Source organism: Trachemys scripta, chromosome 25 (assembly GCF_013100865.1).
Source record: "Trachemys scripta elegans isolate TJP31775 chromosome 25, CAS_Tse_1.0, whole genome shotgun sequence".
Taxonomy (NCBI): domain Eukaryota; kingdom Metazoa; phylum Chordata; order Testudines; family Emydidae; genus Trachemys; species Trachemys scripta.
Window position 1 is genome coordinate 3,497,851 of NC_048322.1, and position 19,103 is coordinate 3,516,953.

The 19,103-nt window shown below is 46.0% G+C and overlaps 1 protein-coding gene and 1 pseudogene across 2 annotated transcripts in view; both read right to left on the reverse strand.

The window, feature by feature from the left end:
• LOC117870001 (zinc finger protein OZF-like) overlaps positions 1–19,103 on the reverse strand; it is an 876,360-nt gene that overhangs the window by 112,868 nt on the left and 744,389 nt on the right. The gene's annotated exons all lie outside the window — the stretch shown is intronic.
• Positions 1,531–19,103, reverse strand: part of LOC117870068 — a 52,337-nt pseudogene continuing 34,764 nt past the window's right edge.

Genomic DNA, 19,103 nt, shown 5'->3' on the forward strand with positions numbered 1-19,103 from the left:
GTGATGATTTCAGCCTTTGCTCTTAAGGAAACAGTACCTTTCTAGCCTTTGTGGCTGTGGGGAAAAATTCAAAATGTGACACCAGTGCGCCCTAAAGGCTCATCAAACAGAAGGCAAATAAAAAGATTCCCAAATTTATTTTTACATAATCACATGATTTTAAAGCCAATCTCATGATTTTTGGTGAGCCTGACTCAGGGTTTTTGAACGTTTGGGGTTGGCCATTCTGCAGACTGAGAGGTGGGCACCCTCCTTCACATCCAACGCACCCAGACTTTTCTAAAGCATTAACTCTTTTTTCTCCTTCATGCCACTTTAATGCAGCTGGGAATCCCCATTCCTAGATGTGCTTTTCTACAGACAGTGAATTACCCATAGGGCTGAGTCCCCACAGGGCTGTTCTGGAGGCTCCAGTCCCCCCACCCCAGAACTGATGGGTCAGTAACTTCACATCACCCCTTTGTGACTCCCAGGGACCCTGCAGGGACAGCAGCCTCATGCTGGGCTCTAGGGCACCTGGGGGGAGGGGGCAGATCAACTCCCATGTCAGGGGGCTCCTGCTGCCTGGAGGTGACCACATCCTCACAGCCCCTCCCTTCACACACAGAGGGACTTGTTTTCTGGAGCCTGACATTACAAACCCAGGGGTGAGATTTCTGAGGATTTACTCACTTAGGCTGGGCTCAGGCAGCCAGTTTCATCCAGTTATTTCACACCCCCCTCTCAGTCTTTGCATTCATGGGCACTAAGAGCTGTAGCTTCAGTTGAGGAACCAGGCGATCGGACAGCTGGCTCAGCCCTCTGTACTAGTAGCTTTCTCACATATAGGGAGATGGGTCAAAATTGGAATTGATGTCATGACTCGCTTCCCAGAGGGGATCAATCTGTCTAAGGCTATGTCTACACTTCAAACACTGGAAATATACTTCTGACAACATAACACTGTCTACACTGGGGCTCAGGTCACATTAACTACTTCTCTCAGTAGAGTGGACTTTTCACACCCCTGAGAGATGTGGCTATGCCAGCATAGCTTTTCAGCATAGACCAGCCTTTAGATGGCTTATTGACCTGAAAGGCAATGGACTTCAGCCTTTTCCTTCATACTGATGGTTGATGATTGCAGCTTTCCTATATACTGGACACATCCTATGATAGATGTCATGCCTTTCCTTTGCAAATTAGAGAAGTGGGGAAGCTAGTGACCCTTACAGTCTAAGTGGGTAAAAACTTATACAATTTATCTCGAGTAGTTTTCCTTTTAATAGAAATTGACTTTGAAACTAAGCAAAATAAGTTCTATTTGAAAACACAAAAAATTAAAATCTATACTGGGCCAATATTCTCTTATACACTCTTTCTCACACACATTCTCCCACCCCGTTTGGAGTGAAGTTTTCTACCAGAACTCCTTACACTACAGGGGGTAAATTAAATCAACTTTTCAAGATTAGCCATCATTTCCTGTATGACTAACAAAACAAAAAGCAAGACAACTTTCCAAAATAATTCAGATTGTCACACAGTCTCTTACTCTTTAACCAATAATTTCACCTATAATTTAATATTCATTGGTACCAATAACATATTCAAAGATCACAAATTCTTGTCATATATGTTAGTGTTCTTTTAATCTCCATTGCCAACAACTGAACCTTGGCTCAAGTTGTGGTTTGTCCCAACATAGGTGGCAACCACTTCTGTGAGTTCTTATATCTCTGGTTCTTCTGCCATGTATGTTGGTGGAAGGGGTCTCCTATATGGGTGTGTTTGCATCATGGAAAAAATACCTCTCTTTTCACACTTTTTAATCTTTCAAAGTAGGATGAGGGAGAGGACAAGTGGTGTAAATGCACAGAACACAAGAGAAAACTGTCTGGTCTACACTAAAAAAAATTGGTATAAAAATATTACTCAGGGGTGTGAAAAATCCACACAGCTGAGCAACGTAGTTACACAGCCCTAACCCCCTTTGTAGATAGCGCTACATGAGCGGGAGAGCTTCTCCTGCCAATACAGCCACCGCCGCTTGCAGGGGCTGGATTAATCAAGTCCGATGGGAGAGATCTCTCCCATTGGCTTAGAGCATCTGTAATAGCAGTGCTACAGCAGCGCAGCTACATTGGTGCAGCTGCGCCAACATCAGCTTTATTGTGTAGCCAGAGCGTCAGACACAAAACCATAGAATCAGGACTCAATATGTGTGAATCTGGAAGTCTGAAATTGTAGCCTGACACATTCATTGCCTCGTTGGTTACCATCATTTCTACAGCCTGAAAGTCCTTGTTACCCAATCAGGCAGCCAGTTTGGGATCCACGCGGAAGGAATGTCCTATGAAGCACTCTCTCTTTGGATCAAAACGGTGAAGGATGACTGTTCTCAATCTAACCCTGGTATCCTTTGGAACTGTAATCAGTGACACTGAACTGGTAAGTGGAATTCTACAAAATTTTCCTTGGGTCATTTGTCACCATAGCTTCCTTTACTGGGGTGGAAACCAAGAACTGAGTGTGTACTCTTTCAACCCCAGTTCTTTCCAAATCTTTGGCCTTGGTTAGGGTAAATTTACACTTCTCTGAAGTAGAATCCTTTACAAAACCACTCCAAATCTCAGCAGTGTTAGTGAGGAATGGCTTCCCGAAACATGCCCAGCTTTTCTTTACTTTGGTGACACAGTTCCAGGCAAAGGACTGGATACAGGGCTGAATCAGAAACTCTGTTAGCCACTAGAGATAGAATTTCTATTTAAAAATAGCTATTTTTCTCAAGCTATTTGATTTCCCACACTGATTTCATTTTATACACATTTTTAGCACCTAAAAAGGATAAATCCAACAAAAACCCCACTTCTATTTCCTCAACATCTGTGTCATGAAGGGCAGCATCTCCCATAACATAAGATTATCTAGGAGAGATCTTCTGTAGGGCCTGGGTTACAAATGCTTTGGGAATAAAATAAAATGGGGATTTTGCCTAGTTCAAAAATCACTTACCATGGAATTCTCTCCCCAGATCATCTGAGACAATATTGACTTCAACAATTGAACTACGCTGTGATCATATGCACTTCCTTCAGTTAGTTGGGGTTCTGCTGTTGTTCACCATTTCTGATTCAAGATTTTAAATCATCACTTTTTCTTTGTTAGCATGTCCAGTAAATTGGAGAGTTCTCTCCTGTTGACAGAACTGCACTTGAACTTTCTCCATATCAACATGGAGGGATGGGGGAAAAGCAAAGGTGAAGTGAGAAATCATGACTTTAGCGAACAGACATTTGTTTTAAATTCTCCAATAAATCTGAGCTACATCCTATCAAACCGAACTAATATTCAACTGGGTGACCAAACTGCCTTCAGGAAAGATAGAAATCCACATCACAGAGAGACAGAATACATGACAATGAAAGTGTCAAGTGAAATTCAAGAGCAGGTTACATCTGATTATTCAGAATCAGGACAAGAGATTCTCCCATCACATTATCCTCTGATCCATTCAAACATACTTCACTCAGCACTATCTCAATAGTCAGTTATGTTTTTACAACATTTTTATTATCCTAGCATTTGCATAATGGAGAAAAAACAGCCACCTTGCCAGAAGTGGCTTTACCAATAGATGAAACCTGGGACTTAAACGCCAAATGATCACACTGTGTTTGGGATCCATTTGAATTCCCCTTAACACTTTCATCTCCAGTCACAGCGACTCTGATATAGGATTAAAGAAGTCAAAGTATCATCTCCAAGCACAGACAACTGAGAACGCTACATCACATGACACTTTGAGAAGTGGATGGACAGAATGTGATGAAGATAAACTCTGCATGGCTCAGACAAAAGGTAACAGTTCTGCAGTGATGGGGAAGGAGGGAATGTCTGAGTCACCCCATCTCCTTCCAGTGTCACAGAGGCTGAAATTACACTTTTTTTCCTGCCCCTGCTCCTCTTCATTTAAATATAATTTTAAAAGGTCCCAATATAACTGCTCTTCAGCACAACCCAAAGCAACGTGAGAACAACTGGCAATGATACAATCTGTATCATTGGTGATTCTAACAATAACTTGGCAATAGGAGGAACAGTATAAATGTGATGCTCTCTGGCTCCTGATAGGAAGGGCACACTCGAATTACTCATGGGACAACTGAGTTGATAGAAAGGACAAATGGGTCAACCTCAAAACAGGGTAAACTTCAAAAGGAAAAAATGGACCACTCAACTGGACAAGCTGAGGGATAACAGCGCTGCAAACAGTTCAAGCAGCTTTAAAAGTTACTATATGGGAATCAGGAAAAATATTAAAGTAAAAAAGTATTAATAGCCTTAGAGGTTTTTATGGTGTTGATCTCCCTTGCAGATTCTCTGATGGCTAACATGGGCTGAGTGCCAAGAAAAGGTTTTCCCACACTCACAGCATGTATAGGGCTTCTCCCCTGTGTGGTTTGTCTGATGTTCAGAAAAGGCTGAGCTCTTAGTGAAGTATTTTCCATACTCACGGCATTTATAGGGCCTCTCCCGTGTGGATTGTCTGATGGGTAATAAGGTTTGAGCTGCGATTGAAAGTTTTCCCACACTCACGGCATTCATAAGGCCTCTCGCCTGTGTGGATTCTCTGATGTTTAGAAAGGGCTGAGGTGTTAGTGAAGCATTTTCCACACTCACGGCATTCAAAGGGCCTCTCCCCGGTGTGGATTCTCTGATGTTCAGAAAGGGCTGAGCTCTTAGTGAAGTATTTTCCACACTCACGGCATTTATAGGGCCTCTCCCCCGTGTGGATTGTCTGATGGGTAATAAGGTTTGAGCTGCGAGTGAAGGTTTTCCCACACTCACGACATTCATAGGGCCTCTCGCCTGTGTGGATTCTCTGATGTTCAGAAAGGGCTGAGGTGTTAGTGAAGCATTTTCCACATTCACTGCATTCATACGGCCTCTCCCCAGTGTGGATTCTCTGATGTTTAGAAAGGGCTGAGCTGCTAAGGAAGCATTTTTCACACTCATGGCATTTATAGGGCCTCTCCCCTGTGTGGATTGTCTGATGGGTAATAAGGTTTGAGCTGCGATTGAAGGTTTTTCCACACTCACTGCATTCATAGGGCCTCTCCCCTGTGTGGATTCTCTGATGTTCAGAAAGGGCTGAACTCTTAGTGAAGCATTTTCCACAGTCACTGCATTCATAGGGTCTCTCCCCTGTGTGGATTCGCTGATGTTTAGAAAGGCCTGAGGTGTTAGTGAAGCATTTTCCACATTCACGGCATTTATAGGGCCTCTCCCCTGTGTGGATTCTCTGATGTTCAGAAAGGGCTGAGCTCTTAGTGAAGCGTTTTCCACATTCACTGCATTCATAGGGTCTCTCCCCTGTATGGATTCGCTGATGTTCAGAAAGGCCTGAACTCTTAGTGAAGAGTTTTCCACATTCAGTGCATTCATAGGGCCTCTCCCCTGTGAGGATTTTCTGATGCTTTATATGGGCTGAGTAGTCACGTAAGTTTTTCCCACACTCAGTGCATGTATTTTTTCTCTTTCCCATGAGGATTTCCTGCTGTTTTGTGGTTTCCTTGAGGCTCTTCTGAGTTCCCCGACAGGAAATACATTTACCCACTTTCTCCCCTGGCTGGTTTCCCTGCTCTTTTTCTGGTCTGTGCTGAATCTCACAGGATTTTCCCTGCTCATGACTTCTGGACACATTCCTTTTCAATCTTTGTGATAATGCTCTGTGTTTATCCACTTGCTCAACATTTTCCTGCTGAGAATTCTGTTCCTCTTTGTCACATACCATTGCATCACCTGCTGTGATAGAGACAGAAACCTCAAACAGGGATGGAAAGGGGAAGGCCAAATCAACACAAGTGCTGTAGAGAGGTCAAATAAAGACCAGGAACTGAGCTCCCCCAAACTCTTCCCCCATATGTAGTAGTAGAATTTTATGTTTGTATTTTATATAATTTAGAATGAAGGATAAAGAATAAGAATGTAGCATGTATTAAATGTATTGGTGTATGATTTGATCATATCCTGCCACCCCCCTTTTTGAATAAGAGAAAGGAATGGCCTAATGGGCCAATGGGTAGAGCTACATCAGCCAGAAGCTGGGTCTGGACTGATTTCAAGGCAGTAACAGACCTTCGAGGATAACCAATTTGTTGTAGGTTTAGCATTTTCAAATAAGTAAAAGAATGCCATGATTGTTTTCTTTTGCATTGCAATTTGATGTTCCTGTTCAAAATGTTCTGTGTAAATTAATTCTGTTTTGTGTGTGAATGAGGAATGTGTGTGTTAAGAGAAGTGTGAAGGCCGTCACTGAGCCAGATGTACAAGGGAGGAACTGGAGACAGATGCAAGGGTGCCAGGAGGCTGCAACACACCCCTATTGAAATGTCACAGGAGGGCAGATTGACGACTCTAAAGATGAGACAGGCTCCTATCAGTGGGGACAAGATAGCTGTGATCAAAACCAGCATGGGATAACTCCCTGAGGAACTTGATGAAAGATAAAGATAAAGGATGAGAAGGACAATTTAAGAAAATAAGCACTCGTCAAACAACAATTGATTACAGCATGACGGTGCAAAACTCATTGGTCCCAATGAAGGAAAATCAGTATGTAAACTGGGTGCCTTGCCATGAAACTTTGGGTTGATTCTGCCAAGACTTCCCCAGAGGATCATGTCGCGACCGACGGAACTCAGCTCCTCCTACCCATGATCAACCTAGCTGGCCACTAGGTTGATCCGGACTGGTAACTATAACATCAACTGGCGGGACAGAGTGTGTGTGTGATTGAATGTATATGCCAATTGTTTTATCTTCAATAAATGTGGTGTATTGCCTTTTCCTGTGAAAAAGATACCTTGTGCTTCTTATAAGCATAACAGGGTAACGCCCACAAGATAGCTAGCTAGCACATCTTGGAGGGACTGTTGAAATTAAGCAGATCATCAAGAAACACTTGGTTGACAATGGACCATGGGAGAAGCCCATCTACACTGAGTGGACTGTCATGTAAATGTGCTGTCTGGAATGTAGGCTTCCTGCAATGACTGAGGGAAATTGGGCATGAACATGTGACTTGCCCATGTGACTCCAAACTCCAGCTTGTTGCTGTAATTTTCCACAGTAAGAACAATGGGATGCCCTCCACATGGCAAAAGCTATAAAAGGCCCTGGAAACACCTCCATTTTGTCTTCAATCCTGCTTCTTATCTCTGGAGGAACTTTGCTACAGACTGAAGCTCTGAACAAAAGACTGAATGACCCATCCAAGCTGTGGATGAACTCTAGAGACTTGACTTAAACCAGCAGTTCATTCCATCACTGCTAAAAGCCTGAACCAAGAACTTTGCCATTACTGTATGTAATTGATTCCCTTAGACAATTTTAACTCTTACCTTTCTTTCTTTTTATGAATAAACCTTTAGATTTTAGATACTAAAGGATTGGCACCAGTGTGATTTTTGGGTAAGATCTAAGTTGTATATTGACCTGGGAGTGGCTGGCCCTTTGGGATCAGAAGAACCTATTATGTAATGACACTGGTTGTAAAGAACCACTCATCTCTGAATCCAGTGTTTTTGCTGGTGTTATAAGAACTGGAATGCCTGAGAAAACTGCCTTTATGTTTTCTTGTTATGCAGTGTGGTGAAACAGGAGTTGACTTTTGTGGCTGGTTTGGTCTATCTTATAAAAGAATAACCACTAGTTTTGGGTTGTGTTTGCCATATTTCTCAGCAGTTCGTCCTGAATTTGGCATCCTCAGTTGTGACCCACTAAGGCACGGAGACAGGGTTCCAAGGGAGGTGGCTGGGCCATGGATTTACAGGGAGTTAGATGACCCAGCCTTCATACAGTCTCCCTTGGGACTGCCCTCTTTAGGGTATGTCTACAGTGCATCAGGGAGTCGGCCACCTTCCAGGCTGGGTCTCGTGCTAGTGCATTAAAAATGGCTGTGGAGACATTGCTTTGATGGAGCTCAGACCATCCAGCCCACACCCCCCGTCAACCCCTGGTTTTAGAACCTAAGGTACAGCCCAATCTACAGCACCTACACCGTTATTTGTAGTGAGTCAGCATGGACTCTGGCTGGGAGGCAGCTTCCAAACGCAGTGCAGACATACCTTTAATGGGCGACATGCTAGGTTTGGCTTTTTCCAAGGGCAAACCCCAGTTCCCCATAGAATCATAGAGTTAAATGGGACCACAAAGGTCATCTAGTCTAACCCCCTGCCAAGGTGCAGGATTTGCTGTGACTAAACCACCAGACAGATGGCTCCAGCCTCCTTTTGAAAACCTCCAGTGAATAACCTTCCACCACCTCCCTAGGCATCTGTTCCATTGTCCTACTGTTCTTCAAGTTAGGAATTTTTTTCCTGAGATTTAATCTAAATCTGCTGTGCTGTAGTTTGAACCCACTCCTTGTCCTGCCCTCTGTGACAAGAGAGAAGAACTGTTCTCCATCCTTTGTATAGCAGCCTGTAGCGGGGAAGACCAGCAGGGACCACAACCCGCCCATTGGGCTACAGAGCCAGGAAAAAGAAACAGAGAGTCCTGTGGCACCTTTAAGACTAACAGATGTATTGGAGCACAAGCTTTCGTGGGTGAATACCCACTTCGTCAGAGCCAGGAAAGCCACCTCCATCCCTCCGGAAGCTGAAGGACGGGACAGGAAATGGAACTACAAAAAGAGGTCCCTGCAGCTCAATTGGGCTGGAGCTGCTGAGGGAGACAGATGCTTATCACCCACTGCCGAAGTGGGACACCGAGGACTTGCTGGGGCAGCCGCCAGAGGACTGGCCAGAGCTCCCAGGGTTGCCAGGCAGTCGAGGTGCCAACAAGCTGATGGGGCTGCCACAGACCACTGACCCTGGGGAAATGGAGGCCAGAGGTACCAAACCCTGGGGATTGTAGGAAGTAGCCAAGGGAAACTAGACTGTTGTCTGGTTGAGTGTTGGCCTGACACTAAGTAAGGGTGTTGTGGGCGGATCCCCACTGATCCAGTGGCAGACTACACTGCCACTGTTAGGGCCCGGGGCTGGGACCCGGTGGAGTCAGATGGGCCTGGGTCTCCCTACCTCCTGCCACCTTGCCGATGGGGCGGTAGCCTCCCCACCTTCAGCCAGGAGGCCTATGTTGGTCTACCGTCCGCTGAGCTAGGACACTAGACTATTCGGTTCTTGCCCCTGCCTGAGCCCTAGACTGTTTGGTACTCACCCTGGGCAAAGCCCCTAATTGTTTGCTGCCCCACCCTGCCTGAGAACTTGGGCTTGGAGACTTTGCAGCTCTGCCCTGATTGCAGGCCTGAGTACTGACTGTAGGTGGCCAGTCCTGCCTAAGGGCCGGGTACCATAGACTAACTATTGCTCAGCCTGGATCAAGTGGCCTGAGCTTTGAAGACGGCTAATTTCCCTTAATTGATTGCAGTGCTAAGAGCATGACAGCGAGGAGGCCTGGCCTCCCTCAGAGATAGACCAGGAGGGATAGCCACACACACTTACACAGTCTTTCGAGTATTGGAAGACCGCTGTCATATCCCTCCCTATTAACTTTTTTTCCCAAACTAAACACACGCAGTTCCATCAGCCTTTCCTCACTGGTTTGCGTTCCATCCCTTTGATCATCTTTGTCACTTGCCTCTGGATTCTTTCCAGTTTCTCTACATCCTGTCTAGTCACTGGTGACCAAAACTGGACCCAGGACTGCCCCTGAGGCCTAACCAATGCTGAGTAGAGCAGCACTATCACCACCTGTGATTTGCATGCTATGCTTCTGTTAATGCATAATCACACTGTTGACTTCATGTTGAGGTTGTGATCCACCACAACTCCCAGATCCTTCTCAGCGGTGCTGCTGCTATGCCAGTTATCCTCCATTCAGTATTTGTGCATTGGGTTTTTCTTCCCGAAGTGTAGCACCGTACACTTGTCTTTGTTGAATTTCATTGTTGTCTATAGCCCAGTTCACCAATTTATCACGATCCCTTTGAAGTTTTGCTCTATCCTCCAAAGTGTTGACGACCCCCACACCCCCAGCTTTGTGTCATCTGCAAATTTGATCAGTATGCTCTCTATTCTTACATCCAGGTCATTAATGAAGATGTTAAATAACGCCGGACTGAAAACAGATCCCTGTGAAACCCCATTTGAGAAATCCCTCCAATCTGATCTCATTCTGTTCATAGTTATTCTTTGCTTGCGGTTGTGTAATCAATTCTATATCCACTTAATGGGAGTTCCTGCATTTCTCCAGCTTATTCATGGGACTGTGTCAAAAGCCTTTCTGAAGTCCAGGTCTATTTTATCCACCAAACCCGTTACCTTATCAAAGAACAATATCAAGCTGGTTTGTCATGTTACGTTCTTAGTAAATCCAGGCTGGCTGCTACCGATTACCCCTTCATCCTCCAGGTATTCACAAATTGAATGTTTTATACATTGCTCTAGTAGCTTCCCTGGTATTGAGGTCAGGCTGACTAGTCTATAGTTTCCCAGCTCCTCCTTTTTCCCCTTTGTAAAGATTAGTACTATGTTAGCCCTTCTCCAATCTTCTGGGACCTCTCCTGTTATCTGAATTTGCAAATATTGCCAGAGGCTCTGAGATTCCATCAGCTAATTCTGGGGTGAACAGCAAGAAATTAAGTGGGGGGGGGATGATTTGGGGGATTAAGAGCTCTGTTATCAACATTTGAGCTGTTGAGCATGAGTTGATGGCTAGCCATCCACAAGGAGGCATCAGAGTGAGGCTGAGATTTCAGTTTGGACAGAAGGAGACAGGTCTGGAGTAGTGCAGTAGATCTGTGATTCATCATCATACAGACAGTAGCTGAATTTGTGTTTGTGAGTGAGATTTCCCACAGATAAAGTGCAGAGGAAGTTACCAAGGACTGAGCCCTGTAGAACCCTCACAGAAAACTGGAGAGGGGGTGAGGATGATCTTCCTAAGGACACAGTGAAGAAGTAGTTACGGAGGTAGGAGGAGAGCCAGGAAGAAGACAAGTTGTCAAGAAGACGACCATGGTCAGTGGTATTAAAGGTGGCTGGCAGGTCAAGAAGAATAAGGATGGAGTACTAGTTCTGAGCTTTGCTTAGGGAGAACTATTAGACACTTTGGCAAGGATATTCTCAGTGGAGGGCCCCAAATATCTGCCTCCCTGAAACCTTTCCTTCCCACTGCCACCAGATCCTTCCTGCTCCTTGGAGCGACCACTCCCCACCCCCTTCCCAATATCCTCAGTTTTTTCCACTTCCAAGTATCCCAGATCTCCTACCCAATCCTCCCTCTCCAACAGTACCACTGCTGGGACCTCCATCCCCTTTTCTCCATTCCCAGTCTCCCACTCCCCCAAACCACCACACTCCCTGTTCCCAGGAGATTCTGTCTGATTCCTCACTTCCTCTTCCTTCCATGGTACCCATCCTTCCCTGACACCCTCCAGTCTTCCACATACCTATCCCTATCCTCCCACTACACAAAGCCTGCCCTATCTTGTGGCACCCCACAAGCACTAGCTCCCCCATCATCTTCTCCCCTCCCACTGCTCCCTGCTCTCCTCCCCCACACTCCCCAAGAACTCCTGAATAGGAACCTCACACTGCTCTCAGTCATTGGTTGGTTGGGTCAAGAGAACATGCTGTGGCCACTGCCTCTGAGCTACACTCATTCATCTGAGTTGGAGCCGTACCACTGTTAACTTTCAGACTATGTGCATTGTGTGTTTTGCTTGCATTCTGAAGGAGTTCCTCTTAGACCTTTCCCCCTGATTCCAAAATTTCAGGGCTGAGAGCAATATTTTAAAGTGTTTTAAAATCCACTTGCAGACTCTGGCCTCTTCTGAGCCGCAAAGTTTTGTCAGCAGAGCTCTGTTTGTTAGGGATGCGAAAAAGCACATCCTTAATTGACATAATTATGCCGGCAAAATCTCTCATGCAGACACAGAGTGCTGAAAAGTCTATTAAATAAATGAGAATCAAATACCCATAAACTATGTAAATGCTGAGTACAGGCTGCCCAGTTCTGCTGCATGCCTTTCCACTAGGTGGGTGGTGGCTAAACTTAAACCTCTGAAAACTAGAAAAGGAAGAGTTAATATACACACTATCCCTAAAATGCAACCTTAACTCTGCCCCTAACCCTGCAGCTGGCACTAGCCACTGGGAATGGCTCAGTAAGGCTGGTGCAAAGGTTAACAAACTAACAAAGGAAGTGGAGGTTTCTCCATTTCTTGAAGTCTTCAAGTCAGAGTGGATGCCTTTCTGGGGGAGGATTTAGTCCAACACAAGGTTGTCAGTTCAGTACAGCAGTAACTGGATGAAATTCTATGACATGTGTTATACAGGAGGTAAGACTAGATGACCTAATAGCCCTTTCTGGTCATAAAAATCTATGATTCTAGAATAGATATGAAGGACTACGTTGTGTTCACAGATGGGAATACCAGCATTTATTGGCATGCCCTCAAGCTGTGTGCAGTGGGTCAGCTGAAGCTGTAACTGGATGGTGAAGGGAGTAGTTGGAGCAGCTTGGCAGAGCTGTGACTGTGATATGAAGGGAGGTGCATGTGAACCCTGAGAGACCTCGTCTGCCCCATTTCAATGCATTCAATGGGCTGTTGCTGAGACAGGGCAGAGTAGAGATGGCACTGTGGGAGTGGCATGAACCTTAACACTCTTGATTTTCCCTTCTAATAACCAAGGGCACAGGAATTCTTACCCAACGAGGTCACATTCTCATAGTTCTCCTGCATGACGTCTCTGCAGAGGGCTCTTTGACGGGGGTCCAGCAGAGCCCACTCTTCCCTGGTGAAATACACAGCCACCTCCTCAAAGGTCACTGGCCCCTGAAAGAGGAAGTGTCCAACACTCAGTACCTGCTGCCCCACTCACAGCCCCACTATTCATGGAGGGAGAAGCTCTGGCAGGCTCACAATCGGCAGAGTCCCACCCTCAGAGCAGCCGGCAAGCAGGGGAGATAGAGATCCCCTAGTCCCCCCTAGCAGACAGAGGGGGAAGGGTCTTCTCATTCATCACACACCTACAAGCTACTCTACGCCCCACTGGTGAGTAACCCCTTCGCCCCTTTATATCTCATAGCAGCCTCTAGCGAGTAGGTTTATGTTCTTGCACTGAGAAGCAGATACGTTTTCCCAATGCTGTCCAGGGTTCCCCCACCCACAAATAGGGTAATTTCCTCACCCAAACCCCATGGGTCTGTTCCCGGAATCCAGGACTTGGGTTAAACAATTCCCAGCAAGTTTGTCACATGCCTTGTCCCCCTCCCTTTCTCCACCCTGGGTATTTCCTGCCCCCCTCCCACCTCCAGACTAAACTCCCCCAAAGATCCCAGGCCCTCAGTATTTCCTGCCCCTCTCCCTCCAGGAGGAAGCCACTAGCAATCCCGCAATAATCCCTACCTGGACTGGCTCCATTACAGCCATTTCCTTTCCCTGTCCCGTGGGAGGCTGGGACAATCCGGAGCCAAAGGTGGGCGTTACTCTTCCACCTGTCAGGGTGAGAAAGGTGACAGGAAAGATTCCAGAAGGATGTTTAGTCACTGTCACATCATGATTTGCCCTGGCCCTTTCCCTGCACAAGATGTTTCTGACTCGCATGCTGGGAAAATATTCCATCACTTGATCACAGCCCAGACTCAACCCCTCCTAGTCTCCAGTGGGCTGCAAGATTTTGGTCTCGCTCCAGCTGTTGGGTTTAGTGGGTGGGTGCTGGGTGGTGTTTACAGCCAATGCTAGACAGGATATCAGACCAGATGATCCAATGGTACCTTCTGGCCTTAGACTTTATGACTCTATGACTGGATGTGGGCAGGTTTGGGAGCTTGTGACCTTCCCACCCCACACTTATTTCTCCTTCGTTTTCTGTCTTCTCTTTCACCCTCTCCCCGGGAGACTTAGTGACCAATGATCCCTGGGTTCCTTTGCTCTCCTGTGATTGCTGACAGCACTGAATGCCAGTTTGGATCCAAACTTTCTGCCTCGTCACCATCTCTACTAACCACCGAAGGGGTTTCAGTCTCGCTGACTGTGATACAGACAATGAAAGGGTTACTGTGCACAGCTGCAAATTGCCTAATTTCACAGCTGAAATAAGTAAGCAAGTACCACTTATTGGAAGTCAATTTTTTTTCTGACCCCCGAATATTTACTAAAGAAGTAAGAATACAACATGTATCCGTGCTCAGTCTATATATAACTTGTATATTTCAAGAGGCTGACAGAGAAAACTGGACCACAATGAACAGGGGAGTGCAGGAGTGAGATTTTCTTTGCTTTAGATCATAATGAAATGCTCAACATCTCACAGCCTCCTGACTGCCTTTCCTGAGGCCCCGTGGATCACAAACCACCAGCTGAGAAACAACAGCCTAGATCATTATTTTGTATCGTCATTGACTACCCATGGGAAGAGAGTGCTACATTGTACCAGGACAAAGCATGAATGAGCCAAGTGCAATGGCACGTATGGACCAACACTGGGAACTGTTAATTCCAATAACACCCACATTTGGAACTCTCTTCTCTACTTCACTGTAAAAAGAAGATGAAAGTTCATAAGATCTTACAATACCCTATAGCAACAAGTTGATGAAAAGTAGGTTAAATTATTTGCAGCCATGAAGGCCATGCACAAGTGCAAGAAGACCAACTACAGAAAATTAAATTAGTCCAAAAAGGGGGCCAGTCGTTGAGGGCCAGTACTAAGATCTATGCTTGGTGAACAAGAAAACGTGGGAACAAAGTTACCTATGCCAAATTTGGCCTTAGGGACGTGGATTTAATTAGTAAACAAAATAATACAAAATAAACTATGGCACCCACTTTTAGTCCTTTTGGGACTTTAAAAAAGAAATGGGGGAGGGCAGGAGAAAGAAAAACATCTCTCACCTCACCCCTGACGTGGCAAGACTGCTACTAAACTGATATATTTCCTTTCGGAGAGGCTTTTTTTCATTATATTCCCTCCTCTTTCTCCTCATGACGCATGACTATTAATTTGCACTTAATGTTGACCATAGTTCTATCCTGTTTCTCATAAAGGCTGTAAGGGGTTGTCAGTTAAAATATGTTCCAAAGAGACCCATTGCTCCCATGATTAGTGACTTCCTTAAAGTCTCTCAGTGCTTGTAAATTAAAAAAAAATTCTAAAAAGACCCTTCTTTTTGAGAGCAGGATTAGTAATAAAACTTACCTTGTTTCTCACAAGCCACTGCCTCTGTACCTTTACTCTCTGATGCAACACCTTCAAATAATTCTGCTGAAGATGTTTCCCAGAAATTAATCATCATCGGGATGGCTAGGAATGTATTGGGGGGGGGGGGGAATTAAGATTCTATCTTAAATGAATAAAATCATTCCAAGAAATATAAATTAATTTAAGGCATAATTTAAGCATAAAAAAAAGTTTAGAGCAAAAAGTTAATTAAAAGAACCAAACAAACGTTGCATTCTTAAGGAAGTGCAGGTTATGCAAAAAAAGAAATATTGAATTGTTGTTTTAACAAAATTAGATGCTAATAGCTGTTTTATTTATTTAAAGTGTAAAAATCAGCTACAACCTGTGTCACAAGAGGTAAATAGTGCACTAAAATAATTATAAGTTAAAAATGTGAGTACATTACAAATTTTAAAAGTCACAACAAAAAAAGTCTATATATTTTTTTAAAAAGCCAAAAAATTCTAACTAGACTAACAAACTTTCAAATAAATATGTTTAAAAACAGCTCAGCCTTTGTATTTTTTTAAAAAAAAGTATCAAGCAGCCACTCAAAAACAGGAAAAGTTGTCAAAGACCTTAGTGGTCTTTAAAAAAAGAGGTTTAAAATCAGACTACATAAATTTAATTGAAAACCCTATTAATATTACTGCAATTAAAACTGCAAAATAAAATTCCTAAAATTAATGTAGTCAGTAAAAAATGCAATAATTAAAGGAAGTAAAAGCAAAAAAATTAATGAGTACTAAAAATACTGCAAAATACTTTAAATGCTTACGTAATATTGATGAGTTAAAATATTTAAGAGACAAGTCAGTTGAAAATATAGTGGTGCAAGAACAAAGTAACATCGCTTCCCACTGTTCACAGCTTCCAGATGCTGGAGGCTGCGCTCCCCTGTCGTTAACATGGTTATTGATCTGAAATCTCCCCATGGCCAGTCAGAGACAGACACATACCTGTGTCGCTCCCCAGCCCCCGTCGCAGCGTCTCTAGGGGAAGGAGAAGATGGGAGAGGTGAGAATTCAGGCCCTTGCATTCATGGAGAAATCCCCATTTGCTTATTAATGTAACTGCCGTTAACTACGAGATGGTGCCAGAGATCAGAGGCCGATAACGAAGCCACTGCAGACAGAGCCAGCCCCACAGGGCTGCTTCATGGGGAAGGATGACTCGCTGAGCTGGGCTGTGAGATGGAGCCGAGGATCAGTGATATCACTCGAGTCCCCGACTCCTCCTCAGGGTGAGGGTCACTCTAACCAGAGGAGACGCCACCCCTAGACTCCAATTCACCTTTGAATCCCAGCAGCACCTCCTGCAGCATGGCACTTTTCCGAGAGAAATCGCTGAGTCTCTTCTCCAGCTCCATTAACCCCGGCTCCGGCTTCCGAAACATCCCGTCCTCCCTGCTGGGGAAAGGAGGGGTGAGAAATAGGCCTGAACCCCAGACCCTGAGCCCAGGAACCCCCAAACTCCAGGAAACCTGGCTCTGAGCTTTGTAGGCTGAGATGATCATTGTCATGGTGAGTCACCTCAACCCTGTGCTCCCCAGCGAGATGGGAAGTGGGGAGACACTAGAGCAAGGAATGGAGACATTGTTCAGGAGCTTTCTCAGGGATGCTCTGGTTCTGTGGGGTGCTGAGCCAGCTCCCACACTGGTTTACTGCAGTAACAAGGGGCACCAGCACTGGGATTATGAGGAAAGGGAGGAGACACAGACCAAAGAGAGGGCAGGTCCTACATGCTGACAGTGGCCACAGACAGAGCCCAGGTCTTCAGCAGGGAATGAACGTGGGCCCTTGAATGCCAAATCCCCCAAGCCCTTTAGCTAAAGCAGTAACCCTGGGGCGTCCAGCTTATTTGGCAGAGAGGGCCATATTGTACTGTCCGTTAAGGCCAGTGAGCCAGGGCATCAGTTTAGGACTCTGTGCCCTGCTCCATTCACAGCAGAACACCCACTGTTCTCCATGGGACACCCATGTACAAGGAACAAGGGGAGAATCTGTCCTTCGTATTGGAAATAAAATTTTAGTTCTTAATTTGCTAAGTGTCACACTCAGTATCACTCAGGAGGAAAACAGCCCCCTCCCGGACACCCCCCTGTAAGGTCCCTGCTAGTTCTTCCCTGTGTTTCCCTTCCTTTCCCACCCTCCTTTCTCCATTTCTCTCTTGCTTCCTTGGCTTTGTGTCTCTCCTCTGTTCTTCCTTCCCCACAGAAACCCCCTATTCCCACCCCACAAAGGCTTCACTCCCACCCTCTCCCCGATCCACCTGATCAAGTGATCAGACAGGGAATGTTTAATGTTGACATCAAAGTGTCGTCATTTCAGTTGACACTCTGATGACATTAACAGGGGACAGGAGAGTTCACGATCTCAGAGCTAAGGCTTCAGGCTGCTACCAGCCCTAGCAAGGCAACACTGTCTCCGTTTACACTGGGGAGGTGCTGAGGGCCAGGAACTCACTTTAAAAAATGTGAAAGCTGAGATTCTGCGCCCTCTGAATACGTGACGTAGCCACATCAGTCCAGGAGACAGGCCTGGTCTGTCCCATCGGCCCTGTGTCTAGCAGCCCTGCTGCGACCTCATTAGCGATCAGACAGTAAACGGCTCTTCTCCTAACCGAGTCAGCCACTAGGGGAGACAGAATCACATGCTCCAAGGGCAGGGGGCAGCTTCCTATTCAGTGTAGTTATCAAAACTAACGGCCCATGATAGGGAGGGAAATGGAGCCCAGGACTTACCTGCCCCTAGTGCTCCCAGCACTCTAAAGAGGGAGAGAAAGAGGAGGCAGTCAGTGGGAGTGTCCCTGGGTGGGGAGGCCTCCTGCTCTGTAGGGGAGTCACCATTGAAGCCTCGGGCAGTAGGGTAATTTCAGGTTTACATTCCCAGAGCAGCTGCCACCTCCTACCCGGGACTTTCCCCTATGCAGCCCCAGCAATCCCTGCGGGCAGGTCGCCACTGCAGAAATCTTCTTCCCGGGCACTTTGCAGGCAGAAGATATTTCTCTGCATTGAGAATCAAATTTCCTCCAGTGCTGAGAGACCCAGAAGGCCCCTGGCCCCACTAAACCCATTAAACCTGCAGTGAGAGGGGTCTTAAGCCTGGCTCGGGATCTCAACATGGTGGGGGAGGGGATTTCACCCTCCAAGTGCAAATGCAGACAGACATTTCCAGGAGAGAAGGTCTTGGGACTGCAGCATCCAGGACCCATCCTTGGTGCTGCCACCGACTCACTGTGTGACCTTGGGCAAGGCTCTGCCCCTCCCTCTGCCTCACTTTCCCCATTTGTCCCATAGAGATAATGCCCCTGACCCCACTTTGTAAAGTGCTTTGGGGTCTAGGGCTCTGAAGCGCCTATAGAAACACTGCGTACGATCATTGCAATAACAGCCTGACCTGCAGGGATTGGCTCAGCGGCTGCTGCCCCTTCTCTTCTCCCCTCTCACTGAGCAGGGAAATCTCCCAGGACAGGCTGCAGATGCCCTCATCCCTTTTCTGGACAATGGCTCTTTCTAGCTCTTCCAGCCGGAACAGCAGCCGCTGCTCCTGCCCCTCCAGAAACCCTCGCAGCTCCTGCCACTCCCAGACGATCTTCTGCCTCTCGGCTTCCGTCTGTTTCTGCAACAGGGAGAGGGTGGCTCAGTAACAGGGGAACATAGAACATAAGAACGGCCATACTGGGTCAGACCAATGGTCCATCTAGCCCACTATTCCGTCTTCCGACAATGGCCAATGCCAGGTGTCCCAGAGAGAATGAACAGAACAGGTAATCATCAAGTGATCCATCCCCTGTCACCCATTCCCAGCTTCTGGCAAACAGAGGCTAGGGACTCCATCCCTGCCCATCCTGGCTAATAGCCACTAATGCATCTATCCTCCATGAACT